The sequence below is a fragment of the Somniosus microcephalus genome, chromosome 1, assembly GCF_052327205.1.
Source record: "Somniosus microcephalus isolate GS21.2 chromosome 1, FLI_Smic_1.0, whole genome shotgun sequence".
In the NCBI taxonomy this organism is placed as follows: Eukaryota; Metazoa; Chordata; class Chondrichthyes; order Squaliformes; family Somniosidae; genus Somniosus; species Somniosus microcephalus.
Genome location: NC_140987.1, coordinates 198,300,075 through 198,316,579, shown reverse-complemented (window position 1 = coordinate 198,316,579; position 16,505 = coordinate 198,300,075).

The following is a 16,505-nucleotide window of genomic DNA, read 5'->3' as shown; positions in this document are numbered from 1 at the left end:
CACCTATCCAGAGGAATGTGTCCCTTGCACGTTAAACATACACGCTTCCCTACGGTGACGCTGACCCTTGTGGTAACGACCCGTACCCTGGGGCACAGGAGGGAGGCCTCCCCGTATGTGAACCTGGCTGGAGTACTGAGACTAATTGGACCCCAGCCACCCTGGCCACCTTCCCTCGTGGACGTAGACGGCGGTCTCCTCTGCATCACGTTCGCCGCTTCCGTCGGTTGCTATCGGCGCTCTATCCCCTGAGCACCCGTAGATGTGAGAGTCCTCCACATCGCCCCTCTTTCCCAGGCTCAGTCCCATCAGGGCGAGTAGGATTACGATCCCCTTCATCCTGAAAGTCTTTCTGCAACAGATACAAAAACATGCAGCCAGGTCCCCAAGAGATTCTCTGGCTTGGGTGAAGCATAGTCGGGTCCCGCAACCTCGACTCAAGTACACACACTCTTAGCAGGTCACTACTTAATTAAAACTACCCATCACCTTAGTTAACTTAAGCTAAACACCCAAACTTAAGCTAAATACCTAAACTTAAAAATAACCAAAACTTACATTACCTAAACTATATACATCCGAGGTCAGGCTAATTCCTGATTGGACTGCGGCACACCACTTCCTCCGGCGTGGCCGCACCGTCCTGCACTGTTGGTCCCTAGCCGCCCGTGGCTGCTGGCTGAGAACCTCTGTCCTTTGACTTCCCCCTGACTCGGGAGGCTGTCCCTTTAAACTGGGGAGCTGGTGACCATGGCTTTCTTGGCTGGGGCGTCTGTGGGGACCTTCTAGGGGCTTTGGCAGGTGGGGTTTTCTTGGCCAATGGGCCTTTTACCCGAACCGCTGCTCCCTCAGGCTTGACCTCTCCCGAACCTGGGCTAGGGGCAGGTAACTCTTCGCAGCTTGTTGCTGCAAGCTGAGAGTCTCCAGGTCCCCAAGAGATTCTGCTCCGAACTGGCAGTGCTTCGATAACTTGCGTAGTTCTGTAAGATAGTCAGCATTGCTCTCATCTTTGTGCTGGTTTCTTTTATGGAACTTGAATCTTTCTGCTATCAGCAGTGGTGTAGGGCTTAGGTGTTCCTGTAAGATATGAACAATCTCCTCAAAACTTTTCTCCATTGGTTTAGCTGGGGCAATTAAATTCCGCAATAGGCCGTACGTATTTGCACCCATCAGATTTAATAATACCGACGCCCTCTTTCCATCGGCCACCTCATTTGCCTTGCAGTACACTTCGATTCTTTCTACATACGTGGTCCAGTCTTCTACCTCGTTGTCGAAAGCAGTGATACTGCCACTTTTCGGCATCTTGGGCGATTTAAAATGGCGCCTCTCGTGCTTTTGCTTCTTCCCCAATGGAATAAAATGGCGCCTCCCGCGCTTTTGCTTCTTCCCCAACGGGTTAAAATGGTGCCTCCCGCGCTTTTGCTTCTTCCCCTTACTGCCACACTGCTCCTAGCGTTCTACGGGGTAATGGCGGCAACCCGCAGCTTCGGCGTGTCTCGCTTTCCTTCCCCCCCATTTAGTTTCTCTCCGCTGTCCTGTTCTCGAGCACCGACCGCGCCCTATGCGCTCCACCCTCTCTCTCTTGTTTTCTTTTCCCGGCGACGCTGTGTGGCCCGATTTGTAGAGCCGCTCGATCGAGCTTGAGCCCGCCGCAGTCCGGAAGGGTCAGCGTGCTACCTGCTACCAGCACGATTCGCTGGAACCACAGTCTCTCCCGCAATTCTCCAAACACCGATGGATTCTTTGGGCGGTTGCCCTCGGTCGACGCCCGTTGCTCAGACTATGACCTTCTTTTCAGGCGAGATCCCCGTGAGATGATGTCACACTGCAGGTGAGTTCGAACTTACTCGTCGCCACTGTAAAGTCCGCGCCTCAATAATACACGGACTTCAGGAGAACAGTTTAACAGGTACTTTACTGAACAAGAGGCAGCTTGAAACTGAAACTACAGAAGCCTGCTAGGGCCTTTTATACAGGGGTGGTCACTGCCGGTACTGCAGTCTAAGACCAGTTATTCCCTTAAAGGTACATACACAGCACTATCGGTCTCAGAACTCCCTGCTGTACTAACGAGGACATGGCTGCTTCCATGTCTGGCTCTGCTTCCCTGGGGAAGTTATACTGTTTCTGTGGTCGGGCCATGGGGTCCCCGTCTACGCTGACCTCAAACCTGTTGACCCTCCCGCAGTCGTGTTCGTGTGTGGCAAATGTGGCCAGGTGGGCCTGCACAAATGCCTGGAACTCCTGTGGGGTGTTACTGACCATAAGCTCGAGGTTATAACTCTCTTTGGGCTTCATGGTGCATAGGGTCCCCTTCCCTTCCTTTCCTGGGATTACCACTACCTCACCTTTCTTTCCTTTACCTGCCCCCCATAGGTAATGATTTCTCAAATCTACTAGGATCCCGTAGCCTACAATAAAATCGGCTCCCAGGACCCCTCTTCCACCCTCCACTTCCCACTTCATCAGGACACAGGTCCACTTAGAGCGGAGCGGTCCTAAACGAATGGCGAGCGGGATGGAAAATGAGCCAGCCTGTTCTTTGCCTGTGAACCCCGACAGACTCTATGGGACCCCATTAGATAGAGGCGAGGTGGTGGGGTTAGCTGAGTAGACCACGGTGCATGATGCCCCCGTGTCTAACAGGTAGGTCCCCATCACCTTTTCTACCTCCATCTCCAAGAGGGGTCTTTTCCATTCATCATACTGGAGAGAACACAGGTAAACAGGCTGCGCTGGCTCTAGTCAGGGCTGTGGGATGGATGGGGCTGACGGAGTCAGAGCACCGGTGGCGGCTGCTACTCTCCCCTGGCCAGTCAATAAGGACCTCATGGTGTCCAAAAGTGACTCGACCGCTGCGGGAGTGATTCCTGCCTCCACCCTTTGGGCTGGGGCTGTGGAATTCTTTCCCTTGTTATCCTTCCAAGGGTTTTTGCACTCCTTCCGCCAGTGACCATCCTTCCCACACCCGTAACAATTCGTCTTTGTGTTGGGGGGGTTATTCCTTTCTTGGTGCCACTCTTTCCTACCTGGTCCGGGTTTTACCTCATGCACCTTCCCCTTAGGTGGGTGTGCATCGGCTCCCCTACCGTTGTTATAGGCCAGAGTCAACTGTCTGATCACCGTAAGTTCGGTGGTCTGGGGGTTCTTGGGGTCGAACCAGACTTCTGCCTTGGTCCGGACCTGTGACAAGCTGTTCGCCACCAGGCAACGGAGCCAATGGGCCAGGGGATCCCCGTTCAGGAACACCTGGTTCGGCGTCCCCGGGCAGGCCCTCCGGTACACCGGCCATAACCGGTTCGCAAAACACCATCCCCCTCCAATGCCCATTGTGCAGCTCAGTGGGATTGTCCTCGCTTGGTTCCAATTTTATCTATCCAATTATAGACAGTGTATCTCCAGCAAAGGTTTCTCTTACTATCCCCGCACGTTACCTCCAGATCTCCCAAAGATCTGTCCTTGCCTCCTCCTGTTCTTCATCTACAGGCTGCCCTCTTGGTGACATCATTCGAAGGCATGGGCCAGCTTCCACATATATGCTTATGACGCCCTGCTCTACCTCTCCACCATCTATCTCGATCTCTCCACTGCAGCTGTGTTGTCAAACTGCTTGGCCGGTATCCAATTTTGGATGAGTCGCAAATTTTTCCAGTTAAACAATGGGAAAACTGAATCCTTCATCTTTTTTCCCCCACCAGGAACTCCATACTCTTGCTATAAATTCAATCTCCCTCCCCGGCCACTGTCTCAGGTTGAAGCCAACCTCGGTGTCCTATTCAATCCCAAGCTCAGCTTCTGACCTCATATACTCTCCATCACAAAGACCGCCTATTTCCACCTCCTCAACATCTCCTGCCTCCACTCCTGCCTCAGCCCATCTGCTGCTGAAATCCTTCTGCATGCTTTTGTCACTCCCAGACTCGACTATTCCAATGCTCTCCTGGCCAGCTTCCCATTTCCCCCCGCCCAGTTCATCCACTACCCTGCTGCCCATAGCTTATCTCACACTAAGTCAAAAACGCGTTCTTTTTAATCCATTTATACTTCTTCCCTGCACAGGCGGGGCAGTTGTGGGGGGGCAGGGGGGGGGTAATTTCAACTTTGGGTGCTGGTGTAAAATAAGCGATATCCAATTAGCCTCTGATCTCCACTTTACCTGCCATCTATTAGATCAGCATGGCTGCTGCTTCTGCTGTCTCGCCATGGACCTCAGAATCAGACCAAGCTGATCTCAGCACCAACAACACCAGCCACACCACCAGCAGCAGCAGCAACCACAACAGCAGCCTTCTCCTCAAGGACCTGATGCTCCACCGGAGAGAGGGGGTCAGCACAGAGTGCACTGTGCCGGAGGTGATACCCCCAACACAGTGTATACAGGCAGAGGATGAGATTCCTGGACATGACTGAGCAGCAGTGCTTCAGGAGGCTCAGGATATCGCGCCAGGTCATCGCAGACATTTCTAGCTTGCTAAAACAAGACCTGCTGCCCAGAGGACCTGGTTGACATGCCTTACCAGTGGTTGTCAAAGTCACCACCGCCCTCAACTTCTTCACCTCAGGCTCCTTCCAAGGATCTGCAGTAGACATTTGCAGGATCTCACAATCGACCACCCACAGATGCATCACCCAGGTGACCGATGCTATGGTTCACAAGTCAGCCACTGATGAAGCCAGTGTTACTGAGCGGGCGTTCGGCTTTGCTGCTCTGGCTGACTTCCCATAGGTGCAGGGCATCATCGACTGCACACATGTGTCCATCAAGGCACCTCCGCATCACGCAGGAGTGTTTGTGAACCACAAGGACTTCCACTCACTCACTGTGTAGCTCATCTCGTCGCTTGCAAGGCCAGCATTTATTGCCCATTCCTAGTTGCGCTTCAGAAGGTGGTGGTGAGCTGCTTTTTTGCACCGCTGCAGTCTGTGTGGTGAAGGTACTCCCACAGTGCTGTTAGGGAGGGAGTTCCAGTATTTTGACCCAGCGACAATGAAGGAACAGAGATATACTTCCAAGTCAGGATGGTGTGCGACTTGGAGGAGAACTTAGAGGTGGTGGTGTTCCCATGCGCCTGCTGCTTTTATCCTTCTAGATGGTAGAAGTCACAGGTTTGGGAGGTGCTGCCGAAGAAGACTTGGTGAGTTGCTGCAGTGCATTTTGTAGATGGTACACATTGCAGCCACAGTATACCAGTGATGGAGGCAGTGAATGTTTAAGGTGGTGGATGGGGTGCCAATCAAGCAGGCTGCTTTGTTTTGGATGGTGTCGAGCTTCTTGAGTGTTGTTGGAGCTACACTCAGCCAGGCAAGTGAAGAGTATTCCATCACACACCTGACTTGTGCCTTGTAGATGGTGGAAAGGCTTTGGGGAGTCAGGAGGTGAGACACTTGCCGCAGAATACCTAGCCTCTGATCTGCTCTTGTTGCCACAGTATTTATGTGGCTGGTCCAGATAAGCTTCTGGTCAATGGTGACCCCCAGGATATTGATGGTGGGGGATTCGGCGATGGAAATGTCGTTGAATGTCAAGGGACGGTGGTTAGATGCCGCTTGCTGGAGATAGTCATTGCCTGGCGCTTGTGTGGTGTGAATGTTACCTGCCACTTATCAGCCCAAGCCTGAATGTCGTCCAGGTCTTGCTGCATGTGGGCATGGACTGCTTCATTATCTGTGGAGTTGTGAATGGCACTGAACACTCTGCAGTCATCAGCGAACATCCCCACTTCTGACCTTATGATGGAGGGAAGGTCATTGATGAAGCAGCTGAAGATGGTTGGGCCTAGGACACTGCCCTGAGGAACTACTGCAGCGATATCCTGGGGCTGTGATGATTGACCTCCAACCACCACAACCATCTTCCTTTGTGCTAGGTATGACTCCAGCCAGTGGAGAATTTTCCCCCCGATTCCCATTGACTTCAGTTTTACTAGGGCTCCTTGACGTCACGCTCAATCAAATGCTGCCTTGATGTCAAGGGCAGTCACTCTCACCTCACCTCTTTTGTCCATGTTTGGACCAAGGCTGTGTGCACCAAATTCCCTGGCAGCTGTCATGACTCTTTCGTGCTGCGCCTGTTCACCCTCCCTCAGCTCTTTGCACCTCCAAACAGACTTACCGTCTGGCTGCTTGGAGACAACGGCTATTTACTGAAGACGTGGCTCATGACATTCTTGAGGAGGCCAAGTACTGAGGCCCAGGAGTGTTATAATGAAAGCCACAGGACCACCAGATGTGTCATAGAACAAGCAATAGGTGTGCTGAAGGTGCGCTTCAGACGCCTTGACAGCAGCAGCACATATTGCTGCCAGGGAGGCCCAGGATGGCCTCATAATGGCCAGATTTACTTAACTTGCTCCAATGCATCCATATGGCTGCCACATGCTGTACTAAGTTCACCCCCGTCCCCTGCCTCAACAACACCATAAAGCAGCCCTACAATGACCAAGCCATTCCTCTCACCCAAACCCCCATTGCACAAGGTTAAGTAACGTCTCACCATTCACTCCAAGTGACAAGGCCACTTCTCAGGTAGCAGGCAAAATGGACAAGACTAGAAAGTGGTGCAAAGAAATAAATTTATCTGTGTCATAAATATAACTGAAACTTATCACTAACATTTGTTCATACACCCATGTGCATACCCTTGTGCATCTAGGATTGTGTCTTTTTTCTTTTCCAAGTGCTTCTATGAGGTACAACCCCTGTGGCTTCAGCAGAGGTAGAGGCAGGCTGCTCACTTCCCTGCTGCGACTGCTTAGACACTCTTGGCGGACTCCTCTGGGTTTTGGAGCCTGTGAGGGCCCCACCAAAGACTGCTCCTCCTGCAACTGTGCAGGGGCAGACTCGGCCATCGGGATCCGAGAAAGCATGTGGGGCTCTGACTGAGGGGGAGGCAACAGGGGAGAAGTGTGAATGCTTTGAGAAGAGCCCCCACTTCCATGTCCCCTCTCACCATTATCCCTCTCGTGGGCCACTGGCACTTCCCTGCTAGCAAGTTTAAAAATGGCAACGCTGGCATCAAATCAGCGTCATACAGTCTGCCTACTCTGCATACTTACGGCACATGCTCCCAGCGCCAATGCTAACGCCCTCACCAAAATGGTGTCTGGCACAGTCCGCAGCAGAAGTTTGTGTGTGCTGCTCGGACGCCAGTTTGGACACAAAATGACACCCATAGCGCCAAAAAAACGGGCGTTATGGAGCCGAATTTCCAGCCCACTAGTGACTTTTCTCTTTTCTCCAGTAATTTTTATACTGTCAGGCTCAATAACTGCTCCAGGTCGATTGTCCCAAAGGTATCTTCAGCACTTATAAATATACATAGTTTTCCTAAAGATAAAATAAAAAGATGTATGTTACCTGTCATGAGGCCTTGTATTGATGGTTGGACCTCCTTTTTAAAGGCAGCTAACAGTTCCCACTACAGTTCTGTGCCTTATGTTTGTTTTGCTGACCCTTTGAGTGCCAAGAAGCAATTTCATCTTTCATAATATGTACAGATGTGATAGATGTGCTGTTTTAAATTAATATTACTTTAAGAACAAACAATATTTTCATATTTTTTTACTGGCAATTCTAAAAGGACTAGGAAAGATAAATTCTACCGATATTATCTTCTCTTCTGCTGCCTATTGGAACAAGAAAGAGCAGTGAGAAGAAAGCTAAATAGTTTTCATATTTGTTTCCAGCATAGTACAAAGCGCACCTGGTTCGAGGCCTTGCTGGCCTGTGTTGAATTTGGCTTATACCCGATAAATGTGGGAGCCAGCAGTGATCAAAGGATTCAGCACATACTGTACTTCCGTGGGGGTGTTGATAGAATAAATTTTCTGCGGAGTAAGGCAAGATTGTGAGAACCAGAAAGCTCAGCATCATAAGAAGATAGAAAGGAGCAAATGTCATTCACTTCATCTAGCTTGCTTTGTCCAAATCATTGCTGAGGAGCTTCTCAGAACATTTTTATATAGGAACATAAACTAGGGGGGGCAATTTTAACTCTACTCGCCTGCCAGAAACAAGGCGGGTGGGCAGTTAAAATCTCCTAAGTTACTACTTACCTGCCCTGGAGCCACTGGGAATTGATAGGTTCTGATTTTCGTCGGTTCTCCTAAGCAGGAGGGCCAGGACAGCCGTCCAAAGTTGGTGGGGTCCTTTTTAACATATGCATGCTGGGTCCCAATGACATCATTGGGATCAGACTGTAGTTTTTACTGGTGGCCTGAACATGAATTGCAGTGAGTTTTCTGCTAGGCCAATTGAGTGGTGGAGGATCGGGACAAAAGAGGCCCAAAAAGCTAAGTTTTAATTTTTTTCTTTTTACCTTCCTTTTGGGGCTAGGAGTGGTATGAGTGCTCCTTTGGGCTTCGATGTTCCGTGCCTCAGACTCGCTTCCTCCCCGACCACGGGACCCTCGCAGGATGGCCCAGCTGCCGATCCCGCCACCAACCTGTTGTTGGTGGGCGCGATTTTCCCCCACTTCTCACCGACTTCCCATCGGATGGGGTGGAAAGTTGGCTGGTGGGATTTAAATGAGGCCTGGGAATTAAAATACCCTGGGCCTTAATTCTGGAGCATCGGGTGAGTTTGTAACTCACACTGTGACCCACCCACCGAATACACTGCCTGAAAGGGTAGTGAAAGCAGATTCAATAATAATTGTCAAAAGAGAAGTATTATATACTTGAAAAGGAAAAATTTGTAGGGCTATGGGGAAATAGGAAGGGAGTGGGACTAATTGGACAACTCTTTTAAAGAACCTGCACCGGCACAATGGGCCGAATTGTCTCCTTCTGTGCTGTGTGATTCTATGAAAAGAGGACCAGAGTTAAAATCAAGGCTCATCAATAAAAACCTCAATTCTGGTAAAAAAAACCTTGTGAGAATTAATTAAAATATTTTTATATTATCTGGGTTTTATGAGGTAAAGTAAAATAATCTAGATCTACACTACATCATTCTCTAATATACCATAATGTCTGACAATGTATTTATTGTTTACGATTCTGCAAAGGAGAAGCTTTACAGAACACCTGGCCCTTGTTATAAGTGTTCTTTTGTAAAAATCCTAAAAACAGCCTTACAGTGAGTTGATTGAACAACCAAAACTCACCTGCTCCTGATATTTCATCTAATGCAGTTAGCTGCTCTTTTTTCTGTCCATTTTTTGAATTAAACTTTTTTGTAATTGTTTACATATGCACCCACATCTGAAGCACATGTGGGGCATCTGATGGCCACGCACGAATAGTATTTCCAACATTAGAAAACACGTTTAAACTCTTTGATAGTGGGGGTGTTATTTTTTAAAGGGGAGCCAACACTTTTTTTTAAATTACAGGGAAAGTCTTATAGGTGTTAGAAAATTCAACATCAGGTAAATTTGGAAAAGAGCCTAGATTGAGGCAGGTATTACACCAGTTTAGAATTTTCACTTCTATCCCTTTATTTCAGATGAAAATATTTTCAGTTGAGTTGAAATCCATCAATTCAAGCAATTCTTCGGGTTAGGTTCAATCTACTTCATACTTATGATCATTCACTATGGCCAGAATCCTTACCTTGGAGTCAGGTTGCGCGCGTGCAGGCCACATAGCGGGTTGGGAACCCAAAGATGTGAACAGTGCGTTCTGCAGTACAAGTTTTACTTAATGGCCCAATTAAACTAGTCATGCATGTTTTCCGCACACCACGGTATAGAGTAATGTTGTCACCTGGTGTCTCTCACATTACAAGAGAGCAAGAGCAGAAGCTGTTGACAGGGACAGCAGAGGAGCCTCCTCACCGGAGGGCGCAGGATGCTTCAAGCTCTGCTGAGCTGCATGCAGATGCTGAACCTCGAGGGACATTGACAAAGAGGGTGATCTTGGTGGGGCGGCAACAATTGCATGAGGCTCTGACAGCTTTTGCAGCCGTGATGTCTGCAAATGTGCAGAGAATGGAGGAGTCCAGCTCCAACATGAGCACCACCATCTCACAGGTGATGGCGATGATGTGCTGTTCCATGGAAAGGATGGCCACCTGCATGGAGTAGCAAATGTGCCAGACACACGAGAACATGCTTGCTGTGGAACATCAGATGGCGGACACTCATAGACCTCATCTCGAGGAGTAATATAAACTTAGACTTGGGCATTCATCACCCCACTGCTGTAGCTAACACCCATTGTTGCCCTCACATACGTTCAGCAGCACGAAGGACACACCCACCCCGGCTCCTCCCCACCAGCGCTATTTAAAGGGATCATCACCTACTTACAGATTAGTTGCTGATTGATTTCTACTAGCTATTGCTGAGTTTGTTCAAGTGTTCGGTGCTTTGTAGACTTCTTTAAAGTTGCCTAAAGTCCACAAGGAGTGGTGTGGCATGTGCTCAAGGACTTGGTACTGCTTTGCAAGGGGTCTGCTCAGACCAGTTGCTCCCAGTCATGGGTGCTGTAGTTTGTATTCCCCTTGGCCTGCAACATGACAATGAAAATGAGCAGAGGCGACACAGAGGAGGACAAGCTGCTTGAAGAGGGAGGAGGAAGAGGGGGAGAAGGACTCTCCACAGGGTCTTCAGGGAGCAATTCTCCTACCTCAACCTCAGCGACAAACTGTGTGTGCAATGTCTCCACTTCACTAAGGAGGTGCTCACAGAAATCTGCCACCTGCTGCAGGCAGACCTGCAGCCTCAGTCCAGGGCAAGGACGGCCTTGCCAGTGGCTGTAATGGTGACCGTGGCCTTGAACTTCTTTGCATCGGGCTCCTTCCAGGCTGGAGCAGGCGGCATCTGTAACATCTTCCAGTTTGCCGTCCACTCCTGGCCAGCTTGCAGGTCTTGGCTATCTGAAAGGAGAAATTCACAATGGTAAGGTTGCAGTGAGGGGGTGGGGGGGGGGGTCACCATCTGCAGCTTGTAAGTCAGAAGAGGTTGTGGGATGAGGGAGAAGTGGGATGTGAGAAGGAGGATTAGGTGTGAGGATACCGTCATCTTCAATTGATTCAGCTACTGGCCACAGGCTCAGCGATGTCCCTCCCAATAATTTCCTGCACCGTCTCCTCCATCGGGGTAAGGTTATGCAGGCGCGCCTGTGCCCCTTCGGGTAGCCCCTGCTGCCTCTTGTTATGTGCTATTGCAATACCCTTGCCTGTTTTCGGGCCATATCCAATTTCTAGCCCACTATTTCAGGTGTGGACCCTACATCAAAACTGAGGGTCCATAACTAAAATATTGACTTTACTGTTCTCCCACAGATTCTGCCTGACCTGCTGCATGTTTCCAGAATTTTCTGTTTTTATATTAGATTTCCAGCATCTGCAGTATGTTAGTTTTTGTTCAGTCTAAGAATTAGCTAAGAATGCTTCAGTTCATTGCCATTTCAAATATCTAAGTAAATTCATCTCCATTATGCTATTGGCCATAGTAACTGCAGACCAGTTGTGCAATGGCATCATCAGTGATCACTGTTTTTCTTTAAAAAAGAGATATTCAGCAACAGAATTAAGAGAACAGACAAAAAACAAGAAAATGGTGTTAAAGTTAATGTTAATTTTTAACAGCTTGATCTTTGAGGAGGGTGCACATCAGACTCCTTCTTTAATTGGGGTTCTGATAGTATCTCCTTTGAAGGACTTGCTGTGGATTCTGTTCTGAAAACACACACTTAATCTGTGACTGTCAATTCACATACACAAAAATAGGTCAACGAATGAACATATGAGAAAGGCTCTGATTCACGTAGATGAGATTAGATAACACATTGTGCCATTTTACTCCTCAATTAAATCCAAATAGCTATTGTTGTGTAAAGAATTGAACATAAATCAGACAGCTTGTCAGTGTCTCTTGGGAGCTAACCTGAGGACAATTGAAATGTTATCCTTTAACCCTATGTAACCTTCACACACTTGGCAGTTTCCCTTCAGCAGGAAAGACATTTGCTGTCAATCAAAAGATAATGCAAAGTGTACTCACATGTTATAAAATGCTGTTATCCAAGTGGAAATGTATCAACTGCCCCACTTTTCTGTGAGGACTAAGATGTTTACTCAAATTTCACTGCCATGGGAATATAAGGCTTGACAAATGCCTGAGGACTGGTTGTACTTGCATATTCCTCATGATACAAAATCCATGACTTATATAATTATGTGATATGTTTTCATTTAGTCTGTTAAGCAGATTGTGATTTTTTTTGTGTGTTTCAATAAACACATTCTCAAAATGTTTAATTTCATTTAAATTTATGAGGAAAGCTTTTCTCTGTAGAACACAGCACAGAGAGCTGTAAAAATGTTTTCATACTTTAAAAAAATGTTCTCTCCATAAAGGAAAATAACTCAGCTCCTGTACAGCCATTTGGTGAGTTCAGTATGTGCAGCTAGTTAATAGGCACTTTGTTCATCATAATTCAGTGTAAAACATGCAACAGCAATCTTTGGCCTAGAAATTGGATAAGGCCTAAAAACGGGCGGGGGTACCACCCAGCGCTATTTATCTGCGCCCGTTCTAAGTGGAGCAGGCAGCATGCATAATTCGTGCTGCCTGCTCATTTACATGATTGCAGCGCCGATCTCAGCGCTAAATGCGCTGCTGATTGGCTTAGTGCTCAACGGGTGGGCCAATTTTGGGTGCAGACTACTGGCCAATAAAGAATGGCCTAGGCTCGCTCTACTACTTAAAGGGAGGTGCATTGTTGCAGAAGCACCTCATTGTCAGGTGAAAGCAAGGCATGGCACAACACCCGAGATAAATCAGCGCACTTTCAGATGCGGCACTGGAGGGGGTCCAATGACAATGGGATGTCCTCTACCAGCATGAGGGCAAGAGCCTTCAAGGTTAAACAGCAGAAGGATCTCAGAGGAGATTGCTCAATCCGTCACTGCGACGAGTGTTGTCCCCAGGACCTGGATCCAGTGCTGCAAAAAGTTTAATGACCTCACACGGCTGGTCAAGGTGAGTGAAGGCTTCAGCAAATGCCATATCCCACCATCTGCACCACAAGCCTCACACACTGTTCAATGCACCACACCCCCATCTCTCACCAACCAACAATCTCTAGCTATCACCACTCATACCTCACAATCATAACTTCACTTCACACTCTCACACTTACCACTGCTGCAAGACTCACACCCACATTTCACACCTTGCACACACTGCAAGCTATTCAACCATGGCAGGCAGATCACCCAAACACATTCCACTACACTCACTGACATACTTCCCTTGCTCTTGCAGGCAAGGGTGACTCATAAGTGGAGAGAGCAGCAGCAGATGGGAGGCGGCCAAGCAAGGGTTGACAACCTAACTTACCTGGAGGAAGCAGTGTTCAAAATAATTGGAAGTGCTGTGACAGAGGCCGTGGCGAGCGGAGAAATGGAAAGCATTGCTGATGATGATGGCATGGTCATACCTAATCCTTCTTCTCACATCCCACTTCCCCCTCATCCCACAATCTCTTCTCACTTAAAAGCTACTGATGGTGCATGCGTGGCTATCTTGCTTTGCCCGCCTCCCCTTACCATAACCCATGTTGAACACCACGTGGAAGAAGCACGGAGAGTAGCAAGGGCACAGAATGTACTCTGGGTGGGGGATTTCAATGTCCATCGCCAAGAATGGCTTGGTAGCACCACTAGTGACCGAGCTGGCCGAATCCTGCAGGACATAGCTGCCAGACTGGGCCTACGGCAGGTGGTGAGCGAACCAACAAAAGGGAAAAACCTACTTGACCTCGTCCTCACCAATCTACCTGTCACAGATGCATTTGTCCCTGACAGCATTGGTAGCAGTGACAACCGCACAGCCCTTGTGGAGACGAAATCCCATCTTCACACTGAAGACACCCTCCATCATGTTGTGTGGCACTGCCACTGTGCTAAATGGGATAGATTCAGAACAGATCGAGCAGCTCAAAACTGGGCATCCATGAAGCACTGTGGGCCATCAGCAACAGCAGAATTATGTTCCACCACAATCTGTAACCTCATGGCCCAGCACATCCCTCACTCTACCATTACCATCCAGCCAGTGGACCATGCCTGGTTCAATGAGGAGTGCAGAAAAGCATGCCAGGTGCGCACCAGGCATACATAAAAATGAGGTGCCAACCTGGGGAAGCTGCAACATAGGACTACATACTGTACATGTTAAACAGTGGAAGCAGCAAGCTGTAGACAGGGCTAAGAGATCCCACAATCAACAGATCAGATCAAAGCTCTGCAGTCCTGCCACATCCAGTCATGAATGGTGGTGGACCATTAAACAACTAACGGGAGGAGGAGGCTCCATGAATATCCCCATCCTCAATGATGACGGAACCCAGCACGCAAGTGCAAAAGTCAAGGCTGAAGCATTTTCAACCATCTTCAGCCAGATGTGCTGAGTGGATGATCCATCTCGGCCTCCTCCTGAGATCCCGACCATCACAGAAGCCAGTCTTCAGCCAATTTGATTCATTCCACATGATATCAAAAACCGGCTGAGCACACTGGATACAGCAAAGGCTATGGGCCTGACAACATCCCGGCTGTCGTGCTGAAGACTTGTGCTCCAGAACTAGCTGTGCCTCTAGCCAAGCCGTTCCAGTACAGCTACAACACTGGCATCTACCCAACAATGTGGAAAACTGCCCAGATATGTCCTGTCCACAAAAAGCAGGGCAAATCCAATCCGGCCAAATACCGCCCCATCAGTCTACTCTCAATCATTAGCAAAGTGATGGAAGATGTCGTCGACGCTGCTATCAAGCAGCACTTACTCATCACTAACCTGCTCACTGATGTTCAGTTTGGGTTCCGCCAGGGCCACTCGGCTCATGACCTCATTACAACCTTGGTCCAAACGTGGACAAAAATACATATAAATAGTAAATGGGTAGTAAGAGGAGGGGTGGAGCCAATTTGGGACCAAAAAGGAGATCTACGCATGAAGGCAGAGGGGATGGCTGAGGTGCTAAATGAGAACTTTGCATTTGTCTTCACCAAGGAAGAAGATACTGCCAAAGTCATAGTGAAAGAGGAGGTAGTGGGGATACTGGATGAGATAAAAATTGATAAAGAGGAGCTACTAGAATTGCTGTGTGTACTTTTTTTTATTCGTTCATGGGATGTGGGCGTCGTTGGCAAGGCCAGCATTTATTGCTCATCCCTAATTGCCCTTGAGAAGGTGGTGGTGACCCATCTTCTTGAACTGCTGCAGTCGTGTGGTGAAGGTACTCCAACAGTGCTGTTAGGGAGGGAGTTCCAGGATTTTGACACAGCGACGATGAAGGAACGGCGATATACTTCTAAGCCAGGATGGTGTGTGGCTTGGAGGGGAACTTGGAGGTGGTGGTGTTCCCATGTGCCTACTGCCCTTGTCCTTCTAGGTGGAAGGGGTCGCGGGTTTGGGAGGTGCTGCCGAAGAAGACTTGGCGAGTTGCTGCAGTGCATCTTGTAGATGGTACACACTGCAGCCATGGTACGCCGGTGGTGGAGGGAGTGAATGTTTAAGGTGGTGGATGGGATGCCAATCAAGTGGGCTGCTTTGTCTTGAATGGTGTTGAGCTTCTTGAGTGTTGTTGCAGCTGCACTCATCCAGGCAAGTGGAGAGTATTCCATTACACTCCTGATTTGTGCCCTGTAGATGGTGGAATGGCTTTGGGGAGTCAGGAGGTGAGACAATTGCCGCAGAATACCTAGCCTCTGACCTACTCTTGTTGCCACAGTATTTATGTGGCTGGTCCAGTTAAGTTTCTGGTCAATGGTGACCCCCAGGATGTTGATGGTGGGGGATTCAGCAATGGTAATGCTGTTGAATGTCAAGGGGAGTTGGTTAGACTCTCACTTGTTGGAGGTTGTCATTGCCTGGCACTTCTGTGGTGCGAAATGTTACTTGCCACTTATCAGTCTTCTGTGCACACTAAATAACCTTTCACATGTGGAGCTTAACTTCTCATGAGCCCCCAAGTTTCAAAACGGATTTCCTATAGGTCAAAGACTAAATATTATTAAAGCTGTTTAAACATTAAATGATTCATCATTTTTTTTTGCTTCAGGATTTGTTCATGTGCAAAGGAATGACATGTCCATGTTTGTGTTTTACGTTTTTCAATTTCTTTGCAATGCCAGGCAAGGTGCTAATAAATCTATCGCTCCACTCTGAGGTCATGCAACTGGTATGTTGAGTGATACAGGTATTGTAGCCAAAAAAAAACATAATGAGCAACAGGACATTTATATAAAATTATTAGGACTGTCAAGGGATTAAAACAATTAATCGCGATCAATCTCGCAATTAAAAATGTTATTTTCAGTTAATCTTTGTTTTAATTGCATATTTAATTGATACAATTACTGCATCCATTTCAAGTTTGTTTTTATTACTGATGTTATTGTTATCATTCAAAAAACAACCCAATGTAAAAGCCCTGGAGAAGGAACAACTTTGAATCTGAACCCCAACAGCACTCTAACCTGTAGGCCGCAAATGTGGAGTAGCAGGTCTACTGGGGCCCACAGCTGATGGAGAGATGGCCTACAGC